We start from the raw sequence: 18,682 nt of genomic DNA, 5'->3' as shown, positions 1-18,682 counted from the left end.
TTTCAAAACTTGATATAAACAAGTCCTTCAGATTATTCCGTTTTTAAAACTGTTAATGGCCCAGTTTGAGTTTTTCATGTGTTTGAATGTGGACTTCAGTCACATTTGTGCAGATGTGTGTGAAATATGTGCGCGTAAGAGGAGAAAATAAAGGGAAATGCAGTCAAAAGTTCAAACAATCAGCATCGTGCACTCAAATTGGATTAAATAGTTTTTTATGTTGACAGTAAACATCTCAATTAATGTGTATTTTGAGTTGCTTTCATTTATTTTTGAATGATGAAGGAATCAGTCTCAGTTGTGGCCTAGTTATTATGTTTAAATGTTGTCAAATAATCTGAACTGAGATTTTTTGTTTTAATTAAAAAACACTTTAAAGATTTAAATAAATTAATGAAGTATTTTTTTCTGACTGACCAAAATAAAAAGAAAAATAGGCTAGCCATATCAAGCTGTTGGCGTCTGTTTAAACATTGTTCATTATTTGTGAATGAATAGTGAGCAAAGATTGATTATTATGTTTTATTATTAATATATTGATTATTGTCGTTTATTAACTTCGCATTTATGGTGCTTTGTGGGGTCGGCAGACGCGCTCTTCATCCTAATTGCTCAACATTTTATATTAGAATTTCGGAATCAAAATAATATATTAAAAAAGCTATTTTCTTTTAAATTACAGCCTATTGTTCACAAATAATAAAACAAGCTGTTTGACGTGCTGTTTTTAAAGAATTTATGCTTCAAGTATTTTAGGAAACAGCTAAGTGTGATGAATGACCTTTTAACTGTTTTTCTTTATTTTCTGCTGTTTTGCGCGCATTATAGTTCACAAGCATCTGCAAACAGTGACCGAAATCAAGATTAAAAACACACGAAAGACAATGAATCTTGGCCATAGTTTTAAAAAGCATAATCATAATCTGAAGGATAATTATTTAGTGCGACGCTTTGAAAAACCAAATAAAAAACAAGCGAAATTAGAGAAACTTGCAGGAGAATATTTAGAGCAAACCCCGAGCTAAATTACTTTCGTTATAAAGAAGTGTTCTGCAATACATAATAAACACATTAAGTACATTTATTTTATGATGCAATTACATTTAAGTTAAACCCCCCTAATATAAAGAGGGAACTGATATTTTGTGCATTTTTGTCAATTACAATGTGCAAACCAATCCTAATAACAGGGAAAACACTATACAGCATTTACATAATATTAATCCTGACCTCTTCTCTGGAAATCTTTATCACTTGATGCATGAGAACAAAGTATAATGATGACCACAGTGGTTTATTTATATGAAATACGTGAGTGCGAGTCCATAGTGTGACGCAGAGCACATAAAGCAGCAGCATCAATTGAGTAATAAGATAATCAGTCGGTATCAAGTCACAAACCCTCTTTTGTTATCATGTTGTAATAATCTGTTGCTTTACTTTTATTTTATTTATATATTATTTCTTTAATTAAAATATTAATAAGGTTGTGCTCATGTCATAATTCAAGTGATATTTTTATAAAATATTTTGTCAATATTTTAAATTAATGTTTAGCTTTTATTTCAGTTATAATTATAAACATATATACTGATGGGTCATAAGAAATAAAACCTTTATCTATGGCATAGTTTATCTCTATGCCATATAGATAGTAGTATATTGGAAACCAGCCTGGAAGTGGCCAAAACCCCTCTAAAACCAGCCTGGTCGACCAGCTAAAACCAGCCAACCAGCCTAGGCTGGTTTAAGCTGGATTTTTCAGCAGGGAGGGTAGAGCTATAAACGCCTGTGTCACAATATTTTATATATGAGATATAATGCTAATGGGGAGAGATTATAAATAATAGCGGGACTTTCCCCCTCTAATGACATCTACAAAGGGAAAATATCAATCAAAGTGTTTCAAAGAGTTTCTGTTTTCATGAAGTGTGATTATAAAAAAATAGAATTACAGAATTTTTACCATTAGAGACTGACTATGTTGACAGACTGTTGCCACACAACTGTGTTTAAACCTCTTATAAAAGTGATTTTTGCATAATAGGTCCCCTTTAAAGGGACGGGATACAATAATTCACCCAAAAAATAACATTTTGGCCACATTTGAATGTGTAGAGAAAGTCTTGCAAGTTTAGACCAAACAAAGGTGAATAAGGGACTGAATTTTAGTTTTTAACTGAATTATTTACGGCCCATTTGGAAAGTAAGCCTTTACAGTTGACAAATACTGAACAGCCTAAGAAAAACCTCATTGAGTGCATTTTTCAAGTATTACAAAGCCTGAAAGGATCACAGTTTCAGCCAGGGATGTTTAAACACTGAGCTGCTGTGGCTCTCTGCTCTGGCAGGTAGTTCAACATCTGCAACAGGAAATCAGAGAAAAGTGACGCCTCTCTGAGGAGAAAGTGATATTTCTCCACCAGCACTTCATACAGTCCCCATGGACGAAGAACAGCGATTCGCCGCAGGTCACCTGTACAACCATCAACATGGACAAACACTTTTGTTGTAGCATAACATATTCATTTCAGTTTGGCAATGAACACACAAATCCTTCTTGCATTCAATATCAGAGAAAAAATAAACACAGCAAGTTAAATTAGATCAGAGAAATCAAGTCTCTTACTCACCCTTGCGGTTGAAATAATATTTTCCACACTGAGCCACGAAGACTGGGATCTTTCCCAGGAGCTCAATGATGTGAGCCAGGTCTAAGAATCACAGAAATGGTCAACACCGCTAATCGACACTCGTCTAGCAAAAACATGGAGGATGGATGTAAGTGGTTTACCTTCCTCTCAGGAGAAATTAGGCCCTGCTTTGGGCTCAAATAAGGAATTAATCAAATTAAATTATTACAAAGGCAGCAAAAATAAAACTGTATATAGATATATTATATTTTATAACATGGTGTAAAACCTCAGCAAATGTTTTAAAGGTACACTAACCACATTTTGAAAGCGCAAAAACAAACACGTCCACAACCTAACAAGACCTCATCTCTTTAAGAACTATCAGATATCCTTACTAGATTACTAGACACTTTTTTTAATGGTAACACTGGCTATAATACACTTGATAATGATTTAAAATGTTTTTTTTTTTGTGGGAAATTTCACATACATAGAATTCTTATGTCCAAATTATTTGGTTTTAACTTCTCACCACAAACTTTAAAATGGACAGAATCATAACTGTCTGGTCGCACACAGTGTGTTAATATTCAGAATTACAAATCTGCCCCTCTAGGTATATCCACAGGTGTCCATAAGGATCTATTTTGGGCCCTTTACTTTTTACTTTATATATCAATGATCTTCCATCTATTTGTCCTAACAATAATATACAAATGTATGCAGATGACACTGTTATATTTATTCATGGTAGTACTGTGTTACAAGTTGCAAACAAACTCACAGAATCGCTAGCACATCTTTTAGCCTGGTTAGATCAATTCTGTTTACAGTTGAACATCTCTAAAGCAGTGTGTGTGTTCTTTTCTAAGAATAACAAGGTAAGTGTAGTACCAGATGTATTTGTATCAGGGAAAGATTACAAGTTGTATCTGAGTACAAGTACCTTGGAGTTTTGATAGATTCAAAACTATCATTTAATCTCAGGTTAAAAAGGTTTGTAAACGTGTCAGATTCAGTTCAGCAAATTTTAGATTTATTCGTGATCAGATGTCATGTGAGGCTGTCCTATTCTATTATCACTCCATGATTATTTCTCATATCACTTATTGTTTACCACTTGGTCCCAAGCCAGCATTACTACTTTGAAGCCACTTGAATCATTATACAAACAATCCATAAAAACCCTTGATAAGAAATCAGTTCAATTTCACCATTCTTCAATATTAAACAAATACAACCTGCTTAGTTGGGAAAATGTAATTAAACATGTACATATCTGTTTAATGTTTAAGACCCTACATAACCCGACTTCAACACTAAGGGTGCTTTCACACCTGTGAATCGATTCAGTTGTTCCGAAACAGAGATTACAATTGTTACATTGTTGCTCTTTGCTCTTGGAGCGGTTCGCTTTCACACTGCAAAGTTTCTAATCGGACCAAAAGAGCTAAAACAAGTCACGTGCGAGTAAACTCTCCTTACATTGGTCAGAGTGTCAGGGTTTATTTTGCAGCATCCCGCTAAGCTGTCAGGAGAGGTGGTGGTTTGGGGGTGATTGACAGGGTGCGCACGCGTGACGTGTCTGAGGACAGACGCGGTGGGGAGGGGTGAGGGTGCGCGACATAGCCTATTTGAGGACTGGGAGGGAGACGCAAGATTACCGGGAGATCATCACTTGTTTGCAGGCATCCGGAGACTCGCGAAACTTTCCGCCCTACTCATAATTCTCTCTTTAAATAGCCGTAAGCCTTATACATATCCATAAAACACTGTGATATAACCGCGCTCGGATCGGATCGCTTTCTCACTGCAATCGAACCGCTCCAGGGTTCGTTTCAATCGAGCCGAGACCACCTCATTCAAGCGATCTCGGAGCGATTACTTTGGCGCGGAACAGAGCGCGATTGCCCTGTTCACATATGCCAATCGAACCGCGCTAACTGGGCAAACGAGATCCGAAACAAAAGTGTAGGTGTGAAAGCACCCTAAATCAGTTTCTGAATATTAGAACGACTGCTCACCGAACAACTAGAGGTGGTGAAAGAGGGGCAGCATTATTCCTCTCATAAAAAGTAAATCGGTATTTTCAGTGAAAGCTGCTAAGGAATGGAACTCCATCCCACCAACGATTAGAAGATCACGCACTTTTCGTTCTTTTCAGTCTCATGTTAAACATTGGTTCGTGACAAATCAGCATTGTCAGCATTAGTACTGTATTCTTGACACATTTGTACTGTTTGTCTTTGGCTTTTTGTCCTCTTCTGCTTCCATCAGTTTGTTCTTGTTTTTCACTTTTTAATGGTATTTTATATATGAAAGTGTATTTAATGTTTGATGCTGTGCTTCTATTTTAGGTGTGACTTTTTAACATTCTGTAAGGGGTCTACAGATAAAAAATAACCATTCTTGGCTAATTCTGGCACATTATACAGTAATGTTTATTACTGTGCATTGACCCTGTAAACAATTAAACTAAACTAAATACATGAGGTAACAGTTATGTCTCACTGCTTTAAATTGTTCTGTAATGATCTAATAATTATTTTTAATTCTGTTCCAGGTCGAAAGACCACAATAATGATGGGATGAGGATACGTGATGAAATGTGTGGCTTCTGTGAAAAGAACAGAAAAACAAAACAAAGCTGTAATAAACCAATATTAAAATCAATTCATTCATTTTCTTTTCAGCTTAGTCCTTTTATTAATGTAGAGTTGCCAAAGAGGAATGAAATGCTAACTTATCCAGCATATGTTTAACACAGCGGATGCCCTTCCAGCTGCAACCCATCACTGCAAAACATTCATACACACTGATTCACAAACATACACTAGGGTCAATTTTTAGCATACCCAATTCACCTACACCACATGTCTTGAGACACCTGGGGGAACACCTGGAGGAAACCCACACAAACACAGGGAGAACATGCAAACTCCACACAGAAATGCCAACTGACCCAGCTGAGACTCAAACCAGTGAACTTCTTGCTGTAGGGCGATTGTGCTACCCACCGCACCACCGTGTCGCCTCAATATTAAAACGACATGGCAAAATGTAACAACATTACACTTTAAAGTGGACCTATCATACCACTTTTTACAAGATAATAAGAAAAAAAGGGCATACTCACACTATATACAGTGGCCTTGAACTGGACTTAAGCCCGCTTGTCCCTGCTCCCGTCTCCCCTGACAGCCCATGCTCACATTACATTCGGGCCTGAGCACACTTACATCATTGATGATGGGCTGTTTAGTAAGTGCTTTCGCTCAGCACAGTGGAGATTTAGTTATATTGTCGTTTGGGATGCAGTGACACGCAGTCAAATATATCGCTGAACAGATTAGCCACTTTTGACGTTCGTAAAAAACCATAAAGCCCTCATGCTGCAGGAATTAGGAGGTTTGCTGAAGGTGCAGCTGTCGTGAAGTGAGTGGTTTGCGTCTTTATTAATCTACGATAGTTTTTGTTTTTGTTCATTGAACAGTAAGAATCATTAATAAATACATTTGAAACAATCCCTTAAAAGTCACGTCTTGTCTTCAGTTTCTGGCTCAAGCGTGCTTTGCCCAAGTGAACCACCGATTCAGAGCACTCACACTTCTCAAACGTTCCAGAAAACGGGCCTGGACACGGTTCAGATAGCATAGTGCGAGTACGCTCTTAGTGTCTGATGTCTGTGAGTACTATGAGCATGTATGTGAGGTTTCAGCTCAAAATGCCACACAATTCATTTTTATAACTCTTTGAAACTGCCCCCTTTGTTTCAAATTGTGCCATATTTGGTTACTGTGCCTTTAAATTCAAATGAGATTGTGTTCCCAGCCCTCTTTTCAAAAGAGAGTGGAGCTATAAATGCTTATGTATCAGCACAGCAGTAGATTCAAAACTGGGATGGCTGCTTCTCACTCAGGGCCGACTATGCTAATGAGCGAAAGATCATCACTAATGGGCGGGGCTTTCCCTCTCTGATAACACTTACAAAGTGAGAACGTCAATCAAAATGTTTCTGCAGATTGTTTTTAATAAGTGTGATTATAAATAATAGAATTAATGAACTTTTACCATTACATGCTGGCTATATTCATACACTGTTGCCGCACAAATGTGCTTAAGCTCATTATAAAAGTGATTTTTACATAATAGCCCTCTTTAACATTCAAAAATATTATCTTCTGTTTGTTTTTTTCTCTCTCTTTTCACCATTTTTGTTTTTGCTTTCTGTCTATCTCTGATTTTTATCTCTAGCCTTTACTTACTGATTTCCTAGGGCCCAGGAGAAAGTGAAGTGGGATTTATGGAGATGAGTACTTATGTTATTGTGAAAATCTATATCATTTATTGTTAGTTTGGTGTTTATTCTGTTTTTTCCACTGGTTTTGTTTTGTGGGTATTTTCGGGAACCTCCTTTTGAAGTGGGAGATGTGATAATCCCAAATCTTCAGACCCCATTGTAGAATGTCCTAGATCCTGCTTGGATGACTGCGTCACTAATCATGAATTGGTTGTTTAAACGTGTATATAAGAGTTGTGCTAGTTGGGGGAGGATGGTGTGGTTAGTTTCATTTATATTAAATAATTTGCCTTAACTATTTTGTTGGTTGATCTATTTTTTGTGTTGCACCTTAAATGAGCGGCTCATAACAAATGAAACGTATCAAACTCCAGACAATCGTGTTTGCTTTGCGCATGTCTGGAGGAGATTTTATGTCAGCTTGCATATAGATAAAACAACATTTCCACTAATGATATAAACATTGCACAATCCTAGTAGAAAGAATCGATTTGGTTGAACAACATTAACGACTGTAGACTCACCAAGCATGCCACACTCCAGATGTCAGCTGCAGGACCGTATTCAGAGCCCAGCAGGACCTCCAGAGAGCGATACTGTCTGGTCTGGATCTCTTGACAGAAGTGTTTGTACTAGAACAACAAGAAAGGAAGTCAGGGTGTCTAATCGGGTTTAAACAACAGAGAATATTCATGCAGTAATCTTTAGTTTTAGCAAAGAGTTCTGCAAATCTATTGATTGTATCATACCACCCAACATTAGCTGCCAAGATTTGCAATCTTCACAAATTCCAAGTTTCGCACCTATAAATATTTTTTAAAAATTGGACCGAGGTTAATTGTGTTTACTTTGTAGTTGCTCAAATGAAGGAACTATTTGATCAATAAATATGTCTATAAAATTATTTTTTAAAAATTCAAACCAGTCATTGTATAATGTATTTTTACATGAGGGAGCAAATGAATGATGATGGGACTTTGGAGGGAGCCAGGTTGCCAACCAAAACTATTTCAGATCTGGGACCATATCTTGAGAGTATGTGGGACTACTGGATTTTTTTAATAGATCAGGACGTATAGTAGATAAGGGAGAAATAGTAAAGCTGAAAGCGATGAAGGATAACAGCATGTTTCTTCTATATTTACCCACAAATGGGATTGTTTTTGAGTCCAGTAAGCCATCATCCTCAGATTACTTGCCCAATTGTATACCTGAAAGTTTGGTAGTCCCATTCTACCATTTGATTTTGGTCTCTGCAAAAATTTGTAAAAAATGCAAAAAAAGTTTCTTTCTGTTCCAAATAAATCCAGAAATTATTTTATCAAGCCTATTAAAAAAGCTATTTTTATATATGTTAGTTTACACTAAAACAAAAAAGAAAATTTTGGGAGGATAGTCATTTTTAATACGTTAATTCTTCCAGTTAATTATATGAGACTATCTCTGTAGGTCCTGTGATATTTGATCAAGTAACATTAGAAAATTCTCTTTATATAGATCCTAATACGCTTTAGTGATTTTTATTCCTAAATATTTAAACTGAGTTGAGTTTTTAAAAGGTAGGGTTTCAAAATATTGTTGATCAGCTAATTTATTTATTAGAAACAGTATACTCGTCTCCATATTAAGTTTATATCCTCAAATGTCTCCACACATTTACTAATTTTCTTACCAGGAGCCTTGAGTACTGTTTCTAATGGCTGAAGAGGAATATGTGTGTATATCTCCTCCTGGTGGATGAGGTGTGAAACACAGCAGTGTGTTCTTAGGCTTGATGTCTGTGTAATGATCTTGCAGTGGCTGTGAAGATACTCCAGACCCTCCAGTACCTGAAACACAAACACTTATAAAGTGTGTTATAAAGGTTAACATGGTCTTTTTAAAGACATTAAAATCTAAATGAAATGACAAAATGCATCTCATCTGAGTGATGACCTGTTTACTTTAATAAAATTATTAATACAGTTTTACTTGTGACGTTACATAATTCAAGTGATATTTTTATATTGAAATGTTTTATACTGTTGTATTTATTTTTATTTCGAAAAAGCAAATTTGTTTCAGTTTATTCAAAGAAATATTAGTATTTAACTTCTACTTCAGTCATGTAGTAATTATTTTAAGTTAGTTGCCAAATTTATCATTTGTTTGTTTTATTTGTGTTTGATTATTTGTGTTTTATTAATTCAATTACCAAAGGTTTATTTTCATTAGTTTTAGATGATTTTTTACCTAACAATAACAAAACAGATATTAAGACTCACCATAACAAATAAATATACTAATGTGTCCTAAGAAATAAAACGTCTCAGGTTACGTATGCAACCATGCTCCCCTAAAGGGAAGGAGACGCTGCGTCTCTATTAGGAGACACAATGGGATAACTATATTATTCATTCATTTTCTTTTCGGCTTAGTCGCTTTATTATTCCGAAGTCGCCATGGCGGAATGAACCACCAACTCATCCAGCACGTTTTTATGCAGAGGATGCCCTTCTGGCCGGAACCCATCTAAAAATGGGAAAATACTATATATTGTTTAAATGAATAACTATATTAATTAATTTTAATGTGATACATTATTGTTTGCTTTTTATATTTTACAACAAAGCGATTTTAACCAAGTATGACAATATTAAGATCCTGAATTAGTTTAGTACACTTAACCCTACAATTAGACAGTCTGTTATGTTTTCTTTGTGAATTGTGGACACGTGAATAAAATCATAAGTGTTTAACCAATTACTTTTACAATGGCCGGGCTTTACCTCTCTAATGACATCTACAAAGGGAAAATGTCAATCAAAGTGTTTCTGCAGACTGTTTTTATCTGTCTAAGAGTGATTATCAATAATTGTATTCATTTATTTTTACCATTATATGCTGGCTATATTCAGTGTTGCCACACAACCATGCTTAAACCCCTTTTTAGTTAGAAAAGCATTTCTGCAGAGTGCATGATTGATTCAATGATTTTCATTCATTTTAATTTATAATTTAATTATATTTTCTTTGAAAAGTATGAGGAGGATGAAAGAACTCTGGGTTTACTAAGGAAAACGCTATGGATCAGGTTAGGTCCATAAACCATGTTAAAATCTCATGGTAAACCTACTCAGTTTGTTTTCACTTAACTTCCTTAAATGGGGCACCAGTTCTCCACACCATCCAAACTCGTCACCATCATTGTCTTTTTGCTCAACAGGATTCCTTCTCCTAAAACTAAAACAAACTAAAAAGTTTTTGTGATTTGCTGAATCAATGACGGGTGGCGCAAAGGCGCAGTAGGTAGCGCTGATGCCTCACAGCAAGAAGGTCGTTGGTTTAAGTCTTGGCTGGGTCAGTTGGCATTTCTGTGTGGAGTTTGAATGCTCTTCCCATGTTGGCGTGAGTTTCCTCCAGGTGCTCCGGTTTCCCACACAAGTCCAAAGACATGCACTGTAGGTGAACTGAATAAGCAAAATTTTCTGTAGCGTATGTGTGTGAATGAGAGTGTAAGGATGTTTCCCAGTAAGGGGTTGCAGCTTGAAGGGCATCCCCTGTGTAAAACATATGCTGGATAAGTTGGCAGTTCATTCTGCTGTGGCGACCCCAAATTAATAAACGGACTAAGCCGAAATGAAAATGAATTAATCAATCAGTGACTCATTTGGCTGATTGGCAGTCAAGACCCCAAAACAGAAAGTGATTTCAAATAATTTGTTCATTTACCATGTTTTAAAACTAAAGATTGAGATTTGCTTTTTAATAAAACCAGATCTGAAGACGAAAACACTAATAACGAGCTAATAACAACATTTAGCATGCTATTAACAACATTTAGCATGCTAATAACAACATTTAGCATGCTAATAACAACATTAAGACCGTACATAGCTCGAAGTTAATGTTGACTCTGCACACAGTGAACGTATTTTTGTCAGAGCCTGTCGAATAAAAAGCTTTAAGTTAAACATCTTTGATATAACTATGATCATAATCCGGCTCGCAGATATCACAGATAGCGAAAAGCACGAGTGAACAAACTAACGTTACTCAGACCGATCTAGAACTGTACTGCAGTAGTAAATCATTATAAAGTGGTTATTATGGTGCTGTTTGTCCAGTTTGACGGTTAAATGTGAAATAAGTAAAGTTAAGCTGAAAATACAGAAACATCTCAGGATTTTTACCTCAGACCGCTTCAAGGAGTTCGGGCGTTTCACCCAAACCGAGCTTTTATTTATTTATTTGTTCAATGTAATCATGTCAAGTGCCACTTAACGTTACAAAGCTGTAATTGATAAGTAAATGTGTATTTATAGAGCCTACCTGTTCCTGTTCACTTCATTTTAAATAAACTTGAACTGTCATGCCATCATGCTCGCTGCGTTTGAGCAATTGAATGAATGCTACGTTTACCTAAAGTATTAACTTATATCCTAATAAAAGTAAATCATCAATGCTGTAAAATGAAATTGGAAACGGTCACTTTTACATTTTACCGAAGCATATTAGTGGCTCGGCTTTGCAGAAATCCACTCGAGCAGTCCTGGGGGGTGGGCAAAAGCATATGTCCGTTGTGATTGGCCGGACCGCCTGTCAATCAAACGGCCAACGAGTCAAACGCTGCTCTATCGTTCTTAGAGTCGCACCTCCGATCTTGATGCGTTGTTTAGTATCCTACACACCTTTTCCATTAAAAAAATAGAGAAAATCTTGATTTGGTTTTGTCTGGAAAGCAAGATTAACACATCGCGTTTTAATTGCCGCAATGCATTGTGGGAAATGCATTCAATTAGCTATTTCAAAGATTTTAAATGCTAATAACAAATATTTCAACCATAAAAACAACCCCATGTTGTACTTAAACATCTGGTTCTTCTGTGTAGGCAGTAATTAGCGAAAGTTTAAAACATGTCACCGTCCACAAGAAGTAAGTCTCATATACCTACTATAAAAGATGGCTGGTAATCTGGCGGTTATTGGATGTGTGGGAGGAGCTTGGTGTGGCTCGGGCGGGGCTACCACTCAAGTGAGATCCCAGATCATCCGTGTGCGCACACGAATGATCTGGCAGGCTCACAGCCCCGCGCTCCCATACGATCCCCCGAAGCTCGTACGCCACCAAGGGAGATGGACGTGTTTCCCTGGCGTACGGGTGGAGGCTTTTACTCAATCTCTGTCCAAAACCCCACTAGTTTTTACTTAGTTGCACTGTTCACTTATTCTGATCCACGAATAATCTCATCAATTTCACATCTGACACCAAATCACACCTTGGACCCATCACTTTATTCAGCTAAACAGTAAAATCACACTCATCACTTTCAGCAATCTAACATGTCGTCCTGCAATGATGGCTGCTTAATAGCAATTATAAACTTGGAATTACAAACATACATTGCGTATAATAAACGCAAAAAGATCAACAAAAATTACATTTCACAGGAGCACTCACTCACCACGACCACTCTCTTGGCCGGCCGGCCGGCGCGAATAGTAATGACCTGTCCTGAACTCCTTTATAACATGCCACCAGCCAATGAACAGAGAGGGGGTCATTCAGAATAAAAGGGCCATAAAAAGAAAAGAAAGTGGAAACATTTTTAGAACCTGTTACCCCTAGCTGAGGCTGCTGGACTCACTCATTTTCAAGTTTTTATTTCAACAAATTAAACTTTACTAAACACGTTTATACTGAAACAACACCCGTGGCTCTGTGAACCCCTATGTAGTATGGTTTTTTCAGCAGTTGCTCCGGCGGCCAAGTGGCTCAGTAGACGATTCGCAGTCACAAGGTGTAGGGTTCGAGTCCTGCTTGGAGAAATTTCTTTCCGGCTTGAATTTGCACGTTCTCCCTTTCCTCACCTTCTTTCATCCACACTCCAAACACACACTGTAAAGCTCTCTGTGTGTGTTTGTGTGTAAATGAGAAGTACAGCATGGTTTTCCCAGCACCGAGGGTTGTGGCAGGAAGAGCTGTAAAACATAACAGAGTAATCGGCGGATCATTCCACTGATCAAGCAGATAATCTAAAGTGGTTCTCAAAGTGGGGGTCGGGACCCCCCGAGGGGTCGCGGGGCAATGAAGGGGGGTTGCCTGGTGATTTCCAAAAATCTATTTATTTTTATTAAACCATAAGAATTAACATATTTTATCCATAACTATACTGAAAATAAAAATAGTCGTTTAGTTACTATATACTATTACAATAGTAGCTTATAATTACTAGTTCTATTGGATTGCGACCCCTGGGGTAATTGCATTATATTTAAGGCAGCAATAGCGTCAGATGCATTTTGATTTTATAACATCAGGTTATAGTTTGGGAACCCCTGATCTAAAGGATGGTGAGCGAGTGAGTTTTTTTATTTCCTTTCACAAATTCATGCCTTTTCTTTCATTTTAATGATCACAGAAAATCCCTTTGCCTTATTTATTTAAGCTGACCCGTTTACCAAACAGTTTGTAAATATTTTCTTTTCATTATTTTAATAAAGTGCTTTATTTGCTCGTTGGCATCAGGTATACAGATATTTTAGTGAAGCGCGTATGATTTTTATTAAACAAATACGTTTATTAAAGTATTCAAAATGACCTGTTCATCTTGTATATTTATATGAAGGTCTTTTAATTCTAGTTACTTTATTACTTTATTCGCTTCAGTTTAAGTTTTTCACTTTTTCAAAACTTGATAAAAATGTGTCCTTCAGATTATTCAGTTTTTAAAACATGTTAATGGCCCAGTTGAAGTCTTTCATGTGTTTGAATGTGGACTTCAGTCAAATTTGTGCAGATGTGTGTGAAATATGTGCGACAGTAACAGTAAACATCTCAATTAATGTGTATTTTAAGTTGCTGTCATTTATTTTTGAATGACAAAGGAATCTGTCTGTTTAATTATTATCTTTCAATGTTGTAAAATAATCTGAACTGAGAACTTTTGTTTTAATAAAAAAAACCACAAGATTCAAATGAATTAATGAAGTATTTTTGTTCCAACTGACCTAAATAATAATAATAAATAAATAAATAACCTATATTGCATATCAAGCTGTTGGCACCTGTTTACATTGTTCATTATTTGTGAATGAATAGTGAGCAATGATTGATTATCTTATTTTATTATTATTATTATATTGATTATTTTGTCTTTTATTAACTTTAAAAATCGCATTTATTTACTGGCGCTTTGTGGGGTCGGCAGACGCGCTCTTCATCCTAATTGCTTAGCTTTTTATATTAGAATTTCGGAATTAAAATAATATATTAAAAAAGCTAATTTCTTTTAAATTACATGCCTATTATTCACAAATAATAAAACAAGCTGCTATTGACCTTTAGGATTTTATGCTTCTGATGAAGTATTTTAGGATAGCTAAGTGTGATGAATGAACTTTTAACTGCTTGTTTCTTTATTGTCTGCTGTTTTGCGCGCATTATAGTTCACAAGCATCTGTCAACAATGACCAAAAACGAGATTAAAAACACACGAAAGATACTGAATTTGGGCCGTAGTTTTAAAAAGCATAATCACAATCTAAAGGAGAATTATTTTGTGCGACGCTTTGAAAAACTAAAAAAACAAGCGAAATTAGAAACTTGCAGGAGTTTATTTACGAGCAAACCCCGAGCGAAATATTTTCATTATAATTAGTCAGGGGCGTGAGGTGTTTATAATGCTTCTGAATCACAGACTGAATCACAAAATAACTCCTAACTTTAAATTAAAACAATAAATCAAACACAGCTCCAGAAATATGGTTTATTTCAATAGATCAAATATGACACACGAAGGCCTAAAAACAATAGTAATATTGATGATAATAATTATAATAATGATATGAAAAATCTGTATCTATAAATGTAAGCAAACATAAAATACATTAAACTACATTTATTATATGCTTGCTAAGCTAAAATACACCATACAATATAAATTATTATATTAATTTAAATTAAATTTAAAAAGAATATAAATTAAATGAAATAATTACATATAATAGTCTTTCAACGCAGTTTAAGACGAAGAACAGAAATATGCACAATAAAAATGCATAACCTATTTTTGGTTTATGTAAATAGTTATTTATATAAAATAATAAACTATTCATAGAAATAAATATTTATAAATAATCTGGCATTCATTAATTTAAAAGATAATAAAACACATTTACAGAACTGTAAAAACACAAAACTTTCGTAATAAGTTATAATAGAAATGTAAACAAGAAAATTACCTAATAATAATTAGCATAAACTCACTTTAATAATATAAACGAAATAAAAATAAAAACTACAAGAATTATATGATAATTATTATTAATACTATCATTATAACTTTCAGCTCTGACTTTGTTAATACATGTATGTAAATAAATATTAAAATAAACCTTAAATAATAATAATTACAAATAATAACCTAATAATGTGGGAATGTATAATTTACACACTTGAAAAAGCTATTAGTGATAATAATGAATCCTTAAATTTTTTATACAAGTGAAATAATAAATGTGTGTTTTGTAAAGTTTGACTTGTTAAAATAAAAGCTGTAAAATGAGTGAGTCCAGCAGCGTTCACTGTGCTCTGTGTCTCCATAATCTGCCGGCGGAACAATGTAAAGTGAGCTGTTGTGGATTCTCAGTGCAGTTTTTAGGAAAAAGAGAAGCACAAAAATCCACGGGGGTCTGGGGACACTAGTGGCCCGCCCGAGCCCCACCAGGCTCCTCCCACACATCTAATTAATACTGCAAAGTTAATCGGCTTTTGCAGTACTTATAGAAGAGTTACTACTTTTCGACGGTGGCATTTTTTAAACTGTCGCTAATTACTGCCTACACAGAAGAAACACAGGTTTATGGACAACATGGGGATGTTTTTATAATTAGTAGCATATAAAATCCTTTAAATAGCCAATTTATTTGCATTTCCCACAATGCATTGCGGCAATTAAAACGCATGTGTTTTTGTGCATTCTAGTTGAATCCAATTCAGGATTTTCTCTACTTTATTCATGGAAATGTGTGCAATGCTGTACATTCTATTGGTGATAATAAAATAAATCACCACATGAATGAGTTTTTGGTACCATGACTTTACATTTATTATATCTTGTGCATACACTGAAAAAATAACATATAGTAATACAAAAACCAAACACATTTCTTATCAAAATCCTTCCATGTAGTCATTTTTTAACGTTCCAAGTCAGCTGCATGTGTGAAAATATATTACTACATACAAAGATCAATAAGAAAAATACAGAATACAATATATTAAAGTTGTCATAGACGTGTCTTACTATCTGTCAAAAACAGCAATAACTCATCGATACAGGCATGTAAAATAAATGGCACAGCTTAAAGTAACTGAACGAGTACATGGCCGCATGTCTTTGGTTATAAACACCTTTTGGACATCGAGAAATCGTTACGCAATAAAAACAACACAGAATGAAGATGGAGGCGCCCACCTGTCCGATCAGTTTAGAGACTGATTACATTCCAATATAATGCTCCTGTATGTGATACTGCAGGCACGAAAGTGTGATTGTCTGCTTGTCAAGCTAGGCTTTGTGTCAACGTGGATTATTATACACTACCAGTGCAAAGTTTGACATCAGGAAACAGTTTTTACGGTTGTGAAGAAGTCTCCTCACTGAAAATCCTATCAAAACAATAACGTTATGCAATTATTGACTTCTAAAATAACTGATTTACAGACGCTTTTTTAATGCAATTTATTCATGCGATTCAAAGCAGAACTCCCTGCAGTCTTCAGTGTCACATGACCCATCAGAAATCACTATAGTATGCAGATCTCCTGTTCTGTTATAATCAGTGTTGGAGAAAGTTACTTTAGAAAGTAGTGCATTACAATATCTCCCCCAAAAAGTAACTAGTAATAGTTACTTTTTGTTACATTCAGTGGTGTAAAATAACGAATCGCAAATACTCAGGAATTGTACTTTAATAAATAGTTTTAAAGTTGTCTACTTTTACTTTACCTTGAGCGCATTTATAGTGCAGTATTGGTCCTTTAACTACTTTCCTTCAACCTGCAGTCCCTACTTTATTATTTCCAGTCTATGGAGATTAGAAAAATCAGTCCAATCAAATCACACAGAACGTAAATCACATCATACTGAACTACCTTAAGACACACAGCAAACTGTTTGTAAGCATTAAAAGTGTCCAAGAAGATACTTCACACCGGGGGTGTCCAAACTCATCAAGGAGGGCCAATGTTCTGCAGAGTTTAGCTCCAACTTGCTTCGATACACTTGCCAGAAGCTTTATAAAACGCCTGGTAAAAGCTTAATTAGTTGGTTTCGGTTTGTCTAATTGTGGATGGATCTAAAGTTTGCAGGACACCGGCCCACCAGGATCGAATATGAGCAACCCTGCTAAACATGCACTAACCCAGAGACTGTTTAGATGCATGTCACTGATGAGAAGTTGGCGGATGTTTACTGTATGATGACCGGAAATGGCCTTAAACAAGAACTAAATGCACTACAGAATGTTACGTTTACACACACACGCACAAATTACATGTAAACCCATCAGTTTTTCACAGCGTAATATTCACTACTCTTGAGTACTTTAAAACGGGCTACTTTTTACTCATACTTTGAGTAACATTTACAACAGATACTTTTACTCGCATTATACTTTTGGCAAAGTAATAGCACTTTTACTTAACCATGATTTTTCAGTACTCTTTCCACCACTGGATACGTTACTTTTGAGTAACTTTTTCTAACCTGGCTGAGGCTTGATCTCTTTCAGAACTTGCAGGGGCTATTTTTTTTATTATATATATACCGATTAATGAAAGTTTAAAGCAATATGTTTGCTACTTATGTACTTTTCTATCCAGATAATCCTCTTTTCCTTATTTCAATGCGCTCAAAATAATTAGAATATTAATTATTCAAATTTAATAAATTAATTATTCAAATTTAATTAATTATTCTGCAATATTCATTTCTCTCTGTTCCTGCATTCTCTCATTGCGTGCAGGATTTAACGTAACTATGTATATTTTAATTCAGCATTTTTTTTTTTAAAAAAGGGAATACCTAAACTAAAAAGTGACTCAAATATTATTACTTAATTTTTAAAGGTAATACATTACTTTACGTTTCACTTTACTCTAAAAGGGATATTACTTAACTCTTACCCCCCAGCACTGGTTATAATCTGTTATTACACTGTAAAAGTTTAATTATGTTCATTTACTTGAAGGGAATTGGTTTACTCACTATTTTTAAGTCAGCTAATCATATTTTATATTGTAACATTAATAACGATTCTTATAAACTTTTTCCTGCTTCATAGTTTTGTGGAAACTGATATATTTTGATGAAAAAAAAAGTTCAAAATAACTTAAATATAAAATCTTTTATTCTTTCTACAATTGAATGTTTTTGTCATTGATGTAAAAAGTCAATCCATTGTAAATGAAAGGTTCTCAGTTTTCACCAAAATATGAAGCAGCACAACCGTTTTCAACAGTGATGGTAATAAAAAATGTTTCTTGAACGTTAGATTATCAAATTGTTATGATTTGTGAAGGAGCATGCGAAGAAAATTTCAGCTTTTCATTCAGCTCTGGTGACCATAAACCGCTTCCTCCAAAAAAAACATATTGACCAGTGAAGAATACCACTGTCTACCTTACTCTGAATAACAGTCCTTCTTGCTCTAAAGGTCACTGATTCTTTCTGGATAATAAACACATGACCATTGGCTTTCC

The 18,682-nt window shown here is 35.1% G+C and overlaps 1 long non-coding RNA gene across 4 annotated transcripts; it reads right to left on the bottom strand.

Moving 5' to 3' along the window:
- Nucleotides 1-1,060: 1,060 nt before the first annotated feature.
- Nucleotides 1,061-11,672, bottom strand: LOC137489178 (uncharacterized). 4 transcript variants are annotated; one of them, XR_015523243.1, is made up of 6 exons: nt 11,248-11,463; nt 8,609-8,765; nt 7,686-7,739; nt 7,461-7,568; nt 2,634-2,757; nt 1,061-2,476 (listed from the first exon to the last, which is right to left on the bottom strand). It is a non-coding gene; the product is annotated as an uncharacterized LOC137489178 (long non-coding RNA). The 4 variants fall into 4 exon arrangements; XR_015523244.1 differs by lacking the exon at nt 7,686-7,739 and having other exon boundaries at nt 11,414-11,672; XR_015523242.1 differs by lacking the exon at nt 7,686-7,739 and having other exon boundaries at nt 11,248-11,497.
- Between the last annotated feature and the right edge of the window lie 7,010 nt (nt 11,673-18,682).

The sequence above is a fragment of the Danio rerio genome, chromosome 23 (genome assembly GCF_052040795.2).
Source record: "Danio rerio strain M-AB ecotype USA chromosome 23, GRCz13ab, whole genome shotgun sequence".
NCBI lineage: Eukaryota > Metazoa > Chordata > Actinopteri > Cypriniformes > Danionidae > Danio > Danio rerio.
Note: the sequence above shows the minus strand (reverse complement) of the source record. Positions and strands in the feature narration are given on the sequence as shown.